Source organism: Cebus imitator, unplaced genomic scaffold, assembly GCF_001604975.1.
Source record: "Cebus imitator isolate Cc_AM_T3 unplaced genomic scaffold, Cebus_imitator-1.0 Scaffold12, whole genome shotgun sequence".
NCBI classification, from domain to species: domain Eukaryota; kingdom Metazoa; phylum Chordata; class Mammalia; order Primates; family Cebidae; genus Cebus; species Cebus imitator.
Genome location: NW_016107327.1, coordinates 11626113 through 11640869, shown reverse-complemented (window position 1 = coordinate 11640869; position 14757 = coordinate 11626113). Strand labels below are relative to the sequence as shown.

The window sequence follows — 14757 nt, the reverse complement described above, 5'->3', positions numbered from 1 at the left end:
AAAAAAAAATATGGCATCGTTCCACATTACGTGTATCTTTTTGTTCCTCTGAATGCCTATGCCTACATTTCGTTCATTTAGTGAGCTGAAGAAAAGTTTTCAAACCCTTATACGCATTTCCTTAAGTTCCTAGAATACCGGAACACTGACACATAAGATTGCACTATTTCGTATCTGTTGAAGATGATTCTGAATTTCACTAAAAACCGCAAAGGAAACCAATAGTCACACAATAATTCTGATAACCCCACCAAAGAGGAAATACGGAGAGGAAGTTACTCGAAAAGTCTGACAAGGCAGAAGTGACTGCAGCAGAAGAGTCTCAAGGCTCCATGAGGACCGTGAGGACCCTGATTAACCCTCCCTCATCTTTACGCCCCCACCCCATCCTTCCGGGTCCTCCCACTTCTTCCGCAACAGGCTACAAGGCTCATAGGAAAGGTGCATGGATTCAGATGGATACGATTCCAGCTGTGGCTCTTCGAGTTTCGGGGTCGCTGTTTCCACGATTGTCGAGGAGGATAACCATACTTGTCTCACTTCCCTCACTAGTCTACTGCCAGCAACATATAGAAATATGCTGTCCCAACATAAGCCAAAGCCACCATTACTGGGATAGTCGCCAAACACAACTCAGCTTTGGTTACCCTCCCGGCAAGGCTGGTTCGACCTACAGTCAACAGGAAGCTCCCGGGGGCAGGGACAGCATCCCAGCCTCGGAAGGAGGCCAGACGTGAACGTTTTCTGGACAGCGATCAGGATGGTGATGAGGGTGTGAGTAACGCTCCCGGCTCACGCGGTTGGGCTGAGATTTTACTACTAACGACAGAGTGCGGAAGCTTAGTGCAGAGAAGCAAACAGTCAACCAAATAAACTCAACCCCGTCCTTCCCTACAAAAACAAGCCCCAAAGCTCTGGGTACTACGCAGAACCCGGCCAAGAAAAAGAGAAAGGCAGAGGGGCGGAATTGGGGCGCCCCATTCAATCCCCGTGGCAGCCGAGCGTCGGTGGGTTCCCGGGTGGGCAGGGGCCCTGCCAGCCTGCTCTCCCGGCGGGGAAGCGCCTCCTCCTCCTCACGCCCCCTCAGTCTACTCCGCCCGGGGAATCCGCCCCGGACCCCGCCGCCATGTTGGGTCGGGAAAAATGACACGGACTGGCCGCCAAACCTGACCACAGCAAAGCGGCCCGGATTCCGCGGAGGGGACGCGAGGGGGCCGTCGGCGCCGGAAAGCTTGGGGCTCTGGAGCCGGGCCGGCGAGGCCCGAGTTCCGGTGAGCAGGCTGCGGCGCGCTCAGGTAGCCGCAGCCCCCGCCCCGCCCCCGCCCCCGCCCCGTGAGGAGTGAGGGGGCGGGGCCGGGAGGAGAGAAGGTGGAGAGTGAGGCCGGCGGGTGGGGAGCCCGGGAACTCCCTCCTCCTGAAGTAGCTCGTCCCGGGCCGGCTCTGCCGTCGTTGCTGCCGCAGTACGCCCCGGGACGAGGAGGTGGAGGAGGGAGAGGGCCCGCGGGCCTCGCCTCCGCCCGCCGCCCCCGCCCGCCACCCCGAGCTGCGGTAGCAGCGACTCAGGAGAGCGCGACCATAAAACAGGTAAGGACCCTAGGGGCCCCGCGGGCGGAGGGGGCCACCCCGCCAGGGACAGCGCTAGGCCCCGGCGCCCGGAGTCGCCGCGGTTCCCCGCCCCCGCGGGCCCGAGTCGGGAAGTTGGGAAGAAACTTCTCCCCTCCCCCGGCTCGCCCGGCGGGCTCATCTCCTTCCCCGCGCTACCTGCTCGCCCCCTGACTCGGTCCCTGCCCCGTCCAGTCCTGCCGGGTCCCGCCTAAGTTCGACCTGAGGTCCCAGGCGCGTAGGGACACTCCCCACCCCTTGTCTTTGGGGTCGTGTGGGCCGCCCCGCGACGTGGGGGCGAGGTTTATTTTTGCCCGCACAGCCGAAGTAGGGGCGAGGGAAGCGGCCACTTTCGGCCCTAAAGGCTGGGGTTCCGTGTGTCAGCTAACGCCGGTAGCAGCTGTGCGGGGAGAGGATCGGGTGTGTGGGGCGAGTGGGTGAGCCTCTGGCTTTACTTGGTTTGATTGAAAACCGCAACATGTTTAAAGTTTTCCTTTGTTTTGGATTGGGGGTTGGGAAATTTACCATTCAGCGTCCACTTTACAGAATCATGCCACACCGCTTCCCGTTGCGTTCGGTGCCCTGTCCACATGTGTTAAAGAAAATTTTGTTTTAAAGTGTGTTTTTCTTCTTAATTGCTTCCAGCTTTCACTTTATTGGGCATGGTGCAGAGTTGTTTTAGGAAGCTCTTTGAAAATAAGTCTGGTGTAGGGACTTCTTTAGTGTTTGTTTTCTAGTAAGACTTAACAGTTCGGATTTGGTTGAATTATTTTCTGCATAATTAATTGATGTAGGCGTGGAATAACATACGGTCTAATAATTTATAAATTATTAGAGGAAATAATGAAAAGTCTTCGGGGGAAGCACAATTTTATGTCAATGTCGTTTATGTACACACGTTCCAGGGGTATGTGTTTTCACATAGTTGATTTCACATATATGTAATATGATTGTAGTGTCTTTATGCTTAAGGAAAATATTACTAAATCTATACACGTGACTGCATTTAAGGAAAAGTGCGTGGTAAATCTAATATCTTAACTATCAGTGCTTGGCCCACAGTGGACAGGAAGCATTTTGAATGGACAGGTAATAAAGGAGTGTCTTGTATTAGTCAAGGATCTTGTATGCATCACGATTTTCATATATTGCACATTAAGAAAGTTTTACTTTAGCAAGTCGTAGATATGGTTTTTTTGTTTCTTTTTTTTTTTAATTAAAAAAATATATGGAACGCTTCACGAATTTGCTTGTCATCCTTGTGCAGGGGCCATGCTGATCTTCTCTGTATCGTTCCAATTTTAGTATATGTGCTGCCGAAGCGAGCACATTTGTTTCTTATATTTATGAGACCCCTGCCACAGTTGACATGTAAGAAAAGGAAGTTAAATTGTATTTTAATTTTTGGACTAGCTAAAAGTCAGTGGAGATTTTCATTGCTGGTTGACAACTCAGAGGGCTCTACATTTGAAAAAGACAATTGCCTTTGATCTGAAAACAAAACAGTTTATATCCATGTTTCCAGGATAAAAGATAAAAGGGCTCTTAAAATACATACTCTGCTGTAACCACCGTAATGTTATAATAGCTTTAATTTTGCAGTTAGGTTTTGCTGACTTCATAAACCACAAAATTGATTCCTTTCTTTTCATCTGAAAGTGAAAATACAGCTTTGACCTATCTTCCTGGGATAGGTGGAATTTGTCTTATGGTCAAAGTATAATATTAATACATGGTGTGTGTGTGTGTGTGTGTGTGTGTTCAGGAAATTCACAAGCTGAGAAAATGTCTATGCAAGTAAAATTCCTCCACAATATGTAATGATCAAAGAATGAATGTGCTAAAAGGATAGAAGTAACCCTGTATAAGTGAAATACTACCAACCCATGGTGTAAGACTTATTCAGAAATTTGCATCATGTTAGTTTCTCTTTACAAAATCAGTGTAGGCATCACTTATTCTGTTAGCATTATAGTAAGAAAAAAGACTAATTCCAAAAAAAATTTAAGTGATGCTAAGCTCTGGTGTCACCCAAACTTGGATAATAAAACAAAAACAAAAACAAAAAAAAAAAAAAAAAAAAAAAAAAAAACCCTGCAAGGAAATTTCTGTGAACATAAAGATAGAAGCAAAAAATACCTGTGGTTCTATGAAAGGGAAGATATGGGAAGAAGGAGGAGATTGTGATGGAGACCTGGTTTCTGAAGTGATGATAAAGTTCTTTTAACCTGGTGGGAGTTATCAAGGGTATTGGTCTTAGTGTAATTCATTAAGCCATACATTTGTATACTTTTCTGTTTCTATTTTACTTGAAACTCTTTTTATTTATTTATTTTTCTTTAGAAAGTCAATGTGTAATGTACTATATAAGGTGCTTGGTTTAAGAATATATTTGGTGACTAACTTTAGAACACCACCTGGGCTATCCTCTGCCAATAGGATTAAATTTATTAAATCATGATTGTCATATACCAGCTGGTATATATAACTGCTTTGAAAACGTCAGGCTGGGCATGGTGGCTCACACCTGTAATCCCAGCACTTTGGGAGGCCGAGGCGGGTGGATCACGAGGTCGGGAGTTCAAGATCAGACTGGTCAACATGGTGAAACCCCGTCTCTACTAAAAAATACAAAAATTAGCTGGGCATGGTGGCTTGTGCCTGTAATCCCAACTACTTGGGAGGCTGAGGTAGGAGAATTGCTTGAACCGAGACCCAGGAGGCGGAGGTTGCAGTGAGCCGGGATCATGCCACTGCACTCCAGCCTGGGCTGCAGAGTGAGACTTCATCTCAAAAAAAAAAAAAAAAAAAAAAAAGGTCTAAAAGTTAGCTGGGCATGGTGGCGGGCACCTGTATTCCCAGCTACTCGGGAGGCTGAGGCAGAATTACTTGAACCCAGGAGGCAGAGGAGGTTGCAGTGTGTACTCCAGCCTGGGTGACAGAGCAACACTCTGTCTCAAAACAAAAACAAAAACACAAAAGTACAAAAACTTTCTGGGTGTGGTGGTGCACACTTGTAATCCCAGCTACCTGGGAGGCTGAGGCACAAGAACGGCTCGAACCTGGGAGACAGAGGTTGCAGTGAGCTGAGATAGTAGTGCCACTGTGCTGCAGCCTGGGCAACAGAGTGAGACTCTGTCTCAACAAGTATAACAAAATAAAAAACAGAAACAAAATGTCAAATACTCCCAAATGTACAATAATTAGAGAATTTTTGGAAAAATTTTCTGAATTTCTACTTGCTTTTTAAAAAATAAGTAATATTTTGACAGACACAGGTTTTACAAAATTAAAATCTACTTTGGCTTGTATTTTTTTTTTTTTTTTTTTTTTTTTTTTTTTTTTTTTTTTTTTTTTTTTTTTTTTTTTTTTTTTTTTTTTTTTTTTTGAGACGGAGTCTCGCTCTTGTTACCCAGGCTGGAGTGCAATGGCGCGATCTCGGCTCACCGCAACCTCTGTCTCCTGGGTTCAGGCAATTCTCCTGCTTCAGCCTCCTGAGTAGCTGGGATTACAGGCACGTGCCACCATGCCCAGCTAATTTTTTGTAGTTTTAGTAGAGACGGGGTTTCACCATGTTGACCAGGATGGTCTCGATCTCTTGACCTCGTGATCCACCCGCCTCGGCCTCCCAAAGTGCTGGGATTACAGGCTTGAGCCACCGCGCCCGGCCTCTGGCTTGTATTTTGTAAATAACCAGTAGATGGTAATCAAAATGTTTATTGAACTAATGGATACTGTTTTGTTATCAAATACTCTGTTTGTCTGAAAATTACATGACAAAACTCAAAACTATTTTCAGTTTTCTAGAACAGTAATTCTTTAGATCAGTAATTTCGGCCTTAGTTTTTATATTCTTAAGAATGCCATAAAATTTCAGCATAAAATAAATTTTTGTTTAAAGTTCATGAAGATTTACAGCACCTGAATGAAGGATAAATATGTTTTGGTTCAAAAGAAAGCAAATTAAAATATGGTGTTGGAGCTTCAGAAATGCAGAGAATCATTGGGTCATGCTATTTTATTTGCTTTATGTAATGGCTTGCTATTTTAGTTGTTGATGTTGTGCCTTTGCATTGTTGCAGAGTTGAAGGAGAGATCACATCTGTGCCAAATTCTTATATCACAGGAACTTTCTGTCATGTTATAAAGGTGATGTTCGTGGTGCAGGCTTTGTTGTGTGAATATTTACAGGAAGTTTTAGTAAGATCTTCTATTGTTTAGAACCCTACATGGCTTGGGTCACCTTCAGTTCACATTTACACAGGTTTACAATATAAATATAAGTCCAATAGCGAGGTACAACTGCTTTTCTTTAAAGGAAATAATCTGTTCCTATTAAAGTGTCTTCTTGTCTTATTGGTAGATTGTGTATGGCTCTGGTAGGGTATGTATTATCTCTTTTCTTCTTCTCAGCTGCTCCAGTGCCACAATTAGGCTGAGTATTGCTCAGCTGCAGCTGCTGGGTGATTACTAACCATCCAGCTCCTGTCTAAACTCAGAGGCAGATTTAGCAAAAGGAGCTATAGTAACAGCAGAGGGTGAAGGAGAAGAGACGGTGCTGCCGCCAATATCATTTTCACATGTCTATGCCAAGGAGTCGTTGGCTGCAGCAGCACTACTGTTGTCTTGGAACTAGCAGACTTGATGGCAGTATATCCCGGTCTGGATTGGGTTTACCTTTCAGAATGAAAGCCCACTCCAGGAAAGACAGAGAATCCTGTAATTTTAGAGTATAGACTAATGTGCAGTTGAGGTGCTAATGGACTGAGTTGCAAGCCTCTATGCTGCCTCAGCTCCCCTCTCCCGCCCCCCAATCTAGGGTAGCAGTGCCTTTCAGTTTCTTTTGTTCAAATGTACAGTAAGCTATGAGACTGCAGGTTCCTTCAAGCATCTTAATTTCACTTTAAGCTGTGATTCTTAGAATTGCTGCTTTTACTGTTGTTTGGATGGGTAGAATTGCTGGCATGTAGGTTCTTTGCACTCTCTACTTTCTCCTAGAAAGTGAAAGGCCTTCAAGAGGGATGACTTCTAAAACTAGCTATACATTGCACATCCCCTGTGGCTGCTTGAATTTTGCTAGTAGGAACTCTGCATTCTTTTCCTTTTGTTCTTTTCTTTTCTTTTCTTTTTCAAGATGGGGTTTCACCATGATGGCCAGGCTGGTCTTGAACTCCTGACCTCAGGTGATCCACCCACCTCGGCCTCCCAAAGTGCTAGGCGTACAGGCGTGAGCCACTGTGCCCAGCCTCCTTTTGTTCTTTCTTTATCACTGGTGTTTGAGAAGATGGACATCAGCAGTTGCAGATACGTTATCAGCTATATATGGCAATCCCCAGACTGGAAGATGCCAAAGGCAAATTTTGCTCCTTCTGAAATGTTGGTTGGTTTATAAATATGTCCAGTAAATAGCAGCAGTCGCGTCTTTTTTGTTTTGTTTGTTTGTTTGTTTGTCTGTTTTGTTTTTGAGACATAGTCTTGCTTTGTTGCCCAGACTGGAGTGCAGTGGCTCAGTCACAGCTCACTGCAGCCTTGACCTCTGGGGCCCAAGGGATCCTCTCACCTTAGCCTCCTGAGGTAGCTGGGACCACAGGTATGCGCCACCATGCCTGGCCAATTTTTAAATTTTTTGTAGCGAAGGAGTCTCTCCATGTTGTCCATGCTGGTTTCAAACCCCTAGGCTCGAGCGATCCATCTGCCTGGGCCTCCCAAAATGCTGGGAATTCAGGCCACCACACCCAGCCACAGCAGCATCTTGTCCTTGCTTTTACCACTACTGTCTAATGAAAATCTGGAGACAATTCCTTTGATTAATCTTGTCTTTGGAATTTGGTAGTTCGGGGTTTGGCAAATTTGGGATGGAAATTAGAGACTATTGAGAAAAGTAGTGCTCAAACTTGTATAACCAGAAGGAAGGATGAGGTGCAGGAATACCATACATTTGAACATTAGGAAGTACACATCATTATGGCTTATACTTAGCAAGACATTGGTGTTACGACCTCTTTGTGCTCCCACGAAACACTTATGTCAAAACACACCTCTCCTTGCATTGTAATTCTTTCTTTCCAGGCTTGTCTGTTATTCTTGACCTAGTATTCACTGTGTCAAGGAGCTGTTTTATAGCTATCTTTGAGAACAGCCCCAACATAATAAATACTAAATTCTGAATTGTATGTAGGGATGTAGTTCTGGGTAGATTTATATGACTTTATGACTACAGACTTTTTGCAAACACAACAAATCTTTAAAGTACACCTCTACTAAAATGTTATAAAACTAGCTTAATGCGTTTTCATAGCTTGAAGTTAATTCTTCAGATTTTTGCTCTCAAGGTTTTGTTCTAGAAGGTGATTTTACAAAAGAGCTTAAACAATCTTGCAAATGTGAATTTAAAGGTCATTTTTATATTTCTAATGTGAACTGAAAAATTTGTTGAAGTTAAACTGGTCTCTAATAAGGTTTATTTTAAATACTATGTACTATTTTAGTGAATGAAGAAAGTCCAAGTTATGCTAAAGAAAAATCCTAGATTTTTAAAAAATGCATTTGGTATCATATCACATTAGTAGTGACAATCAGTATTACAATTATGCTTGTTCATATCCACCCAGGACAAAAAGAAAAAGAAGTCCTGATATTCTTGCTGTAATGTGTGTGAGGGAATGCATAATTCGTAGGTATATTTTTGCTGGGTTATTGGTAGTGAGGACAGGACAGGAAATGCTGGGAGGAAAAGAACTGACCACTGAAACTTCAAGATTGTCTTGTTTTCAGCCTCTGTTTCCAGAAAAATGTGGTTTCTAGGTTTTGTTCAACTGACTTAAGAGGATTCCGCTTTTTAAAATATAACTTTGAGTTTTTTAGCATTAAGTGGAAATTGGGGTGAGGTGGAGAAAGTTGGTGGTTGTGTAAAAGTTAATACTTCAAATTATTTCCTGGCAAATGTATTGATTTCTAACTTTTGTTCTGATGTGATTAGTATTTTACAGATAAGGACACTTTAAAAAAATAGCAGTCAGACATCTGGAAGGAGCACAAAAGGCAATATGGTGTTACAAGGAAAGGACTGGAAGGTAGAGCACCATCTAGATTTTAGTTTCGTTTCTGACAGTGAAGAGCTGTGTAGCCTTGGTCAATTCTGTAAACTCCCTAGGCCTCAGTTTTGCAATTTGAAACAAGAGGTAGTTGGGCCTGATGGTTTCTAATAGTTTCTCAGCTTTATATAAATGTGTGCTCTGCCACAGTTGATGTTGTTATAATATAGTCATGCTCTGCCTAAGGAAGTTTCAGTCAATGATGATGATCCTATAAGATGATAGTAGCGCTGCCCTATACAGATGTACCATTTTTTTAATACTGTATAATTACTACATCCGTTCTACATTTAGTAACGTTTAAATACGCAAATACTGTGTTGCAGTTGCCTGCAGTATTCAGTACAGTTGCATGCTGTACAGGTTTGTAGCCTGAGAGAAATAGGCCATACTATTTAGCTGAGGTTGTAGTCAGCTATACCACGTAGGTTTTTATAAGTACACTCTAGAGTGTTCACATAATGTCAAAATTGCCTAATGAGGCATTTCTCAAAATATATGTAAAGTGATGAATGACTGTATTGATAAAAGTTTAAGGAAATATTTGAGTCTAAAATTTGGAATCAAATTAGCTGTAATTAACGATTGTAGTAAAAAACTGACCCATGGACTTGGCACAGGACTTTCTCAGGTAAATGCAGTTATACTAATTAAGAAAACATTTATTAAACCTGTGGTGTGACAAATACTGTGCTAATTTTGGGGTTTTTTTTTTTTTTTTTTTTTGACTTGGAGTCTCATTCTGTCGCCCAGGCTGAAGTGTAGTGGCTCGATCTCGGCTCACTACAACCTCTGCTTCCTGAATTCAAGCCATTCTCCAGCCTCAGCCTCCCAAGTAGCTGGGATTACAGGCATGTGCCACCATGTCTGGCTAATTTTTGTGTTTTTAGTAGAGATGGGTTTTCACCATGTTGGCTAGGCTGATCTCCAACTCCTGACCTCAGATGATTGACCTGCCTCAGTCTCCCAAAGTGCTAGAATTACAGGCGTGAGCCCGCTCACCCAGCCATTTCCTTGGGGGGTGGGGACAGGCAGACACAGTCTCACTCTGTTGCCCAGGCTGGAGTACAGTGGTGTGATCTCGGCTCACTGCAACCTCCACCTCCCGGGTTCAAGCAATTCTCCCTGCCTTAGCCTCCTGAGTAGCTGGGATTACAGGGGTGTACTACCATGCCCAGATAATTTTTATATTTTTAATAGAGATAGAGTTTCACCATGTTAGCCAGGTTGGTCTCGAACACCTGACCTCAGGTGATTGCCCACCTCAGCCTCCCAAAGTGTTGGGATTAGAGGCATGAGCCATTGCACCTGATCTATGCTAGTTTTGATCTTATAAAAATGACTAAGGCATTACTGCTGCCTTCTAGGAATTCACAGCTGGCTATGATTATGAGCCTGCTACAAATTTTGTAGGTTGGTAGATCTTTTTTTTTTTCTTTTTTTTTTTTGAGACGTAGTCTCGCTCTGTCACCCAGGTTGGAGTGCAATGGTGCGTTTTCGGCTCACTGCAACCTCCACCTCCTGGGTTCAAACAATTCTTCTGCCTCAGCCTCCCAAGTAGCTGGGATTACACGCACCTGCCAACATGCCCAGCTAATTTTTGTATTTTTAGTAGAGGCAAGGTTTCACCATGTTGGACAGGCTGGTCTGAACTCCAGACCTCAGGTGATCCTCCCCGCCTCGGCCTCCCAAAGTGTTGGGATTATAGGCATGAGCCACGGTGCCCGGCCAGATCTTTTTTGTGTGATAATCCATTATAATACTTTTGGTTTTGATGGCATTGTGTGATACCTCTGCAACTGTAATAAATTCTTTTGCACTGAATAGCTTTAGCCTCCAGTAGATTGATTGAATTCTCTAGGCAGGAAGATTGGATTTAATGTTTTTCTAGATATTAGTTCATTACAGGCGTTTGTGGCTCAGATACACAGGCTCCACAATACTTAAATATAAGCTTTAATAGACACATTTGAAAGCAAGGCTTTGAAAAAGCATTTCAGATTTTTTTCATAATAAAATTAGAAAAATGACTTAATTGCATTAAAGTAGATAGTTATGATGTCAGTTAACAAGTAATTGTGGCTGTTTGAAAGCTTTGCAACATTATATCAGAAAAATAGCCACTATCATCAAAATTTACATTTACTTTTTTAATTGACAAAAGTGTGGACAACTTGTTCTGGATATTTGTCTTTAATGCATACAGTTAATATTTAGAACAAGACAAGCTTGGCATTGAAAAATGGTTAGCTTTTTAAGGTTTGTAAAATAGATTTTCTAAAACAAACTAAAATCGTAGTGTTCCGAAAGTTTGTAAGTTGATTTTTTTGAAAATTACAGTCTGTTTTTCCAGGAAGTCTTTTCAGTAACATAAGCCTTTTGGCCTGATTTCTAGGCAGCGCATTGGAGTCTTATAAAATCTCACAAACAGGTAAAATAATATTTTGGTGGCAAAATATTTTCTGGTTGGTTCTCAGTTTTTCCTTGTTTTTGTTCACTGCTGAGCTCTTTGAACAAATAAAAATTTGGTCTACAAATGCTCTGATTATGAGGTGGATGAACCTGTAGCCTTGCCAGTCACCCTCCTTTCCCACCTTCCCAGCTCCTCACTGTTTAAAAATCACTGTTTCAAGTTTCCTATTAGGATACTCAGATTCTCCCATTGAGGCATTACTGTTAAGCTTAATTTAAGTACTGTACAGAAACTTCCCTTGGATTCCCCACCTGCTTGCTAGGCACTGTGAAACCTGCCTCATACTCTAACCCTATAGGACGGTATGAAGTATAGAAAAACTTCAAAAGATTGGAAGTAATAAACAAAAATAGTAGAAAGAGGCTTGGGAAAATGAGGAGTGTTATAATATAGAGTTTGTAACTTTACCTTCTCTGACCCTTTTTATTTCCCACCCATTCACTCCTCTTAGGCATTGGGTAGAGAAAGAAGAAAGCCTGTCCAATGTTAGGTGCTGTGCCACACCTTTATATGCATTATCACATATGACTTGAATCTTTGAAATGTGTTTCCAAAATACACAGAAAAATTAGGAATGAGGTGGTATTTATTTTTTGTTTTTGAGATAGTCTCACTCTGTCACCCAGGCTGGAATGCAGTGGCAAAACCTCGGCTCACTGCAATTTCTGCCTCCCAAGCTCACGTGTTTCTCCCACTGTAGTCTCTGAGTAGCTGCTGGGACCACAGTTGCGAGCCAGCACACCAAGCTATTTTTTTTTTTTTATTTAAAATGGGGTCTCACCATATTGTTCAGACTGGTCTTGAACCTCTAGGCTCAAGGGATCCTCCCACCTCACCTCTCAAAGTACTGGGATTACAGGCATGAGCCACCATGCCTGGCCTGTTTTTTATTTTTGGTTTTTTAGAATAGAGTTTTCACTGTGTGGCACAGGCCACCTTGAACTGCTGGGCTTAATTGATCTGCTTGACTCAACCTCTCTAAGTGCTAGGATTACAGATGTGAGCCACCATGGTGGGCCCCTTGAGGTAGGTATTTATTACGGAATAAGAAACTGAGGATCAAAAAGTATATATCATTTGCTAAGGTCACAACTAGCGGAACTGGGATTTAAATCTAGGGCAGACTAAAAGCCTATTCCCTAGGCCATAACTTTCTTAGGAATAAGGAGCAATGATGGAAAGGGAGATTTGTTGTCTTTTTTCTTCTTCATTAAATGGTGCATGTGAATTGTTGCCAAAGAATGTTCAGTTACTTAACACTTTTTAATTATTTTATTTTCTTTCTTTTCTAAGAGATAGGGTCTTGCTGTCTTGCCCAGGCTGGAATGCATTGGCATGATCATAGGTCACCACAGCCTCAAACTCCTTGGTTCAAGTAATCCTCCTGAGCAGCAGAGACAGGCTTGAGCCACTACACCCAGCCTGCACTTTTCTTGTTAATGGAAGTAGCTTTGTGGCATGAATGTCTTATAATAGAAATCAATTATTAATTAAGGTCAGATATTAAATATATTCATTAACTGAAAAAGATGGGTTATTACACTAACAAAACTGTGGCAAATGCTTTTTGTAAGTTTGAGTTTGTAATGGAAAATGATATGCGATATGCTAAGTCCAAAACATTCGTCGTCTTTTAATAAAGTAAGGTGTTCAGCTAGATTAACAGAGCATGTTTTCCCAATCAAGTTTCTTTTTTTCTAAACTTAATTCATCAAAAGAAGAAAGAAACCTCTGGGTACGGTGGCTCATGTCTGTAATCCCAGCACTTTCAGAGGCTGAGGTGGGTGGATCACCTGAGGTTGGGAGTTCAAGACCAGCCTGGCCAACATGGTGAAATCCCGTCTTTAAATAAATATATAAACAAACAAACATGCAAAAGATGTTATTACAGTAAACTGTAGCAAGTGTTGCCCTTTTGTAGATTTGGGTTTGTAAAGTCTACATAGTCTCTCTCTCTCTCTCTTTCTGTCTCTCTCTGTGTGTGCGCATACACACACACACATGTACTCTCTATACATATATGTATATAGTTTTTACTCATCTGTGTCTTCTGCCTTAAAAGCTGGATCAAATTGCTACTATACAATATTCAATATTGCCTTTATTTCAAATTATATCATTTATTTCTAGGTGAGTTAGTAGAAATAGATGGAAGATCTTCATTGCCTAATGATTCAGTCACATTTCAGGCATGTTGCAGAAAGACAACCATTTTCTAATTTGCCCTGTCAGTAGAATAGCAGTTTCCTATATCTTGGTACAAACTCATCAGCCATTCAAGGCTATACTTTTAGAGGAAGCTAAGATTCTTCCATACTGTCTTGCTCCTCATTCTTACAGTCTTCCATACTAGTTTGTTCCTATAAATCATTTTTTTGAGGATGTCACTCAGTCTCCCAGGCTGCAGTCCAATGTCATAATCACCACTCACTGCAGCTTCATCTTCCTGTGCTCAAGCGATCCTCTTACCTTAATCTCTCCAGTAGCTGGGACCACACGTGTGCACCACAATACCTGGCTAATTTTATTTTTATTTTTTCCAGTGACGGGGTCTTTCTGTGGTACCCAGGCTGGTCTCAAACTCATGAGCCCAAGTGATCCCCCCGACTTTGGCCTCCCAGAGTGATAAGATTATAGGCATGAGCTATCACCTCTGGCCCTGTAAATATCGTTATATGAACTTCACTGTCTAGAAGAAGAGTCTCATCTAAAGCTACCAATGAAAATTTTAGTCTCCACTCTTATGCCACTTTGTCAAGTTTTTACATTAACAATAATTTCCTTCACCATCTTAGTAGCCTTTTCTTCTTTGCCTTTTATTTCTCTAATTGTATCCAAGAATGTACACTTTGTCCTCCCTAATAAGCTGGAACATTGTTTTCTAGTGGGAATACTAGCTTAATTTTTGTAGCATTGTTATCCCACAAAGAATATCTATAGTACAGCTCCTTCACATGTTAACTCTAACAGTTTATTTTGCCCATGTTTATTAAGTCTTTACATAAAGGTTGGTAGATAGCGTTTGAACTGCCATTGTACCAACTCCAAATGACTGGAATGGCTGCCACTGGAATGGAAGCTCCGGGAGGAAAGGGTTCTTCGTTTTGATTACTAAAGTTGTTCCAAGCAGATAGAATAATGATGTATAGACATTTGTTAAATATTTTTGATTGTAGGAACATGCAACAGTCAGCTGGCATTGTCTGCCTATCATGGGCATGAGAGAAAGAAATAACAAGTAGTTCTTCACTACAAGTTCGTGCAGTAACCACAGATGTTTTTGACTCAAGACACTCTTGAGACTTTCTTGAAGAGGCAGACTTGTGCTAAAATAGTATCATTAATGCTCAGGATGAATTTCAAATAAGCATTCTACTTGAGTCTGATGGAGAAACTAAGGTTTGATTCAGTTTAATAGCTTGTAAATGTTAAAGAGCAGTACTTAACCTAAGCATAGCTACGCACTTACAATAAGGGAATTTTGTTTCTTTATCTCATATTCCATAAATATATGTCCAGTAATCATCCTTCATTTTTTTGTTTGGTGTGTGTGTGTGTGTGTGTGTGTGTGTGTGTGTGTGTGTGTGT

The 14757-nt window shown here is 41.9% G+C and overlaps 1 protein-coding gene and 1 non-coding gene across 2 annotated transcripts in view; one reads left to right on the top strand and one right to left on the bottom strand.

Annotated features, from left to right (window-relative positions):
* Positions 1–1378: 1378 nt before the first annotated feature.
* YES1 (YES proto-oncogene 1, Src family tyrosine kinase) overlaps positions 1379–14757 on the top strand; it is a 102767-nt gene continuing 89388 nt past the window's right edge. The window contains exon 1 of the mRNA XM_037728234.1: positions 1379–1584. The gene's annotated coding sequence lies outside the window, so the exon portion shown is untranslated. The remainder of the gene's footprint in view (positions 1585–14757) is intronic.
* Positions 2825–2931, bottom strand: LOC119467137. Its single transcript, XR_005195672.1, has one exon. It is a non-coding gene; the product is annotated as a U6 spliceosomal RNA (small nuclear RNA).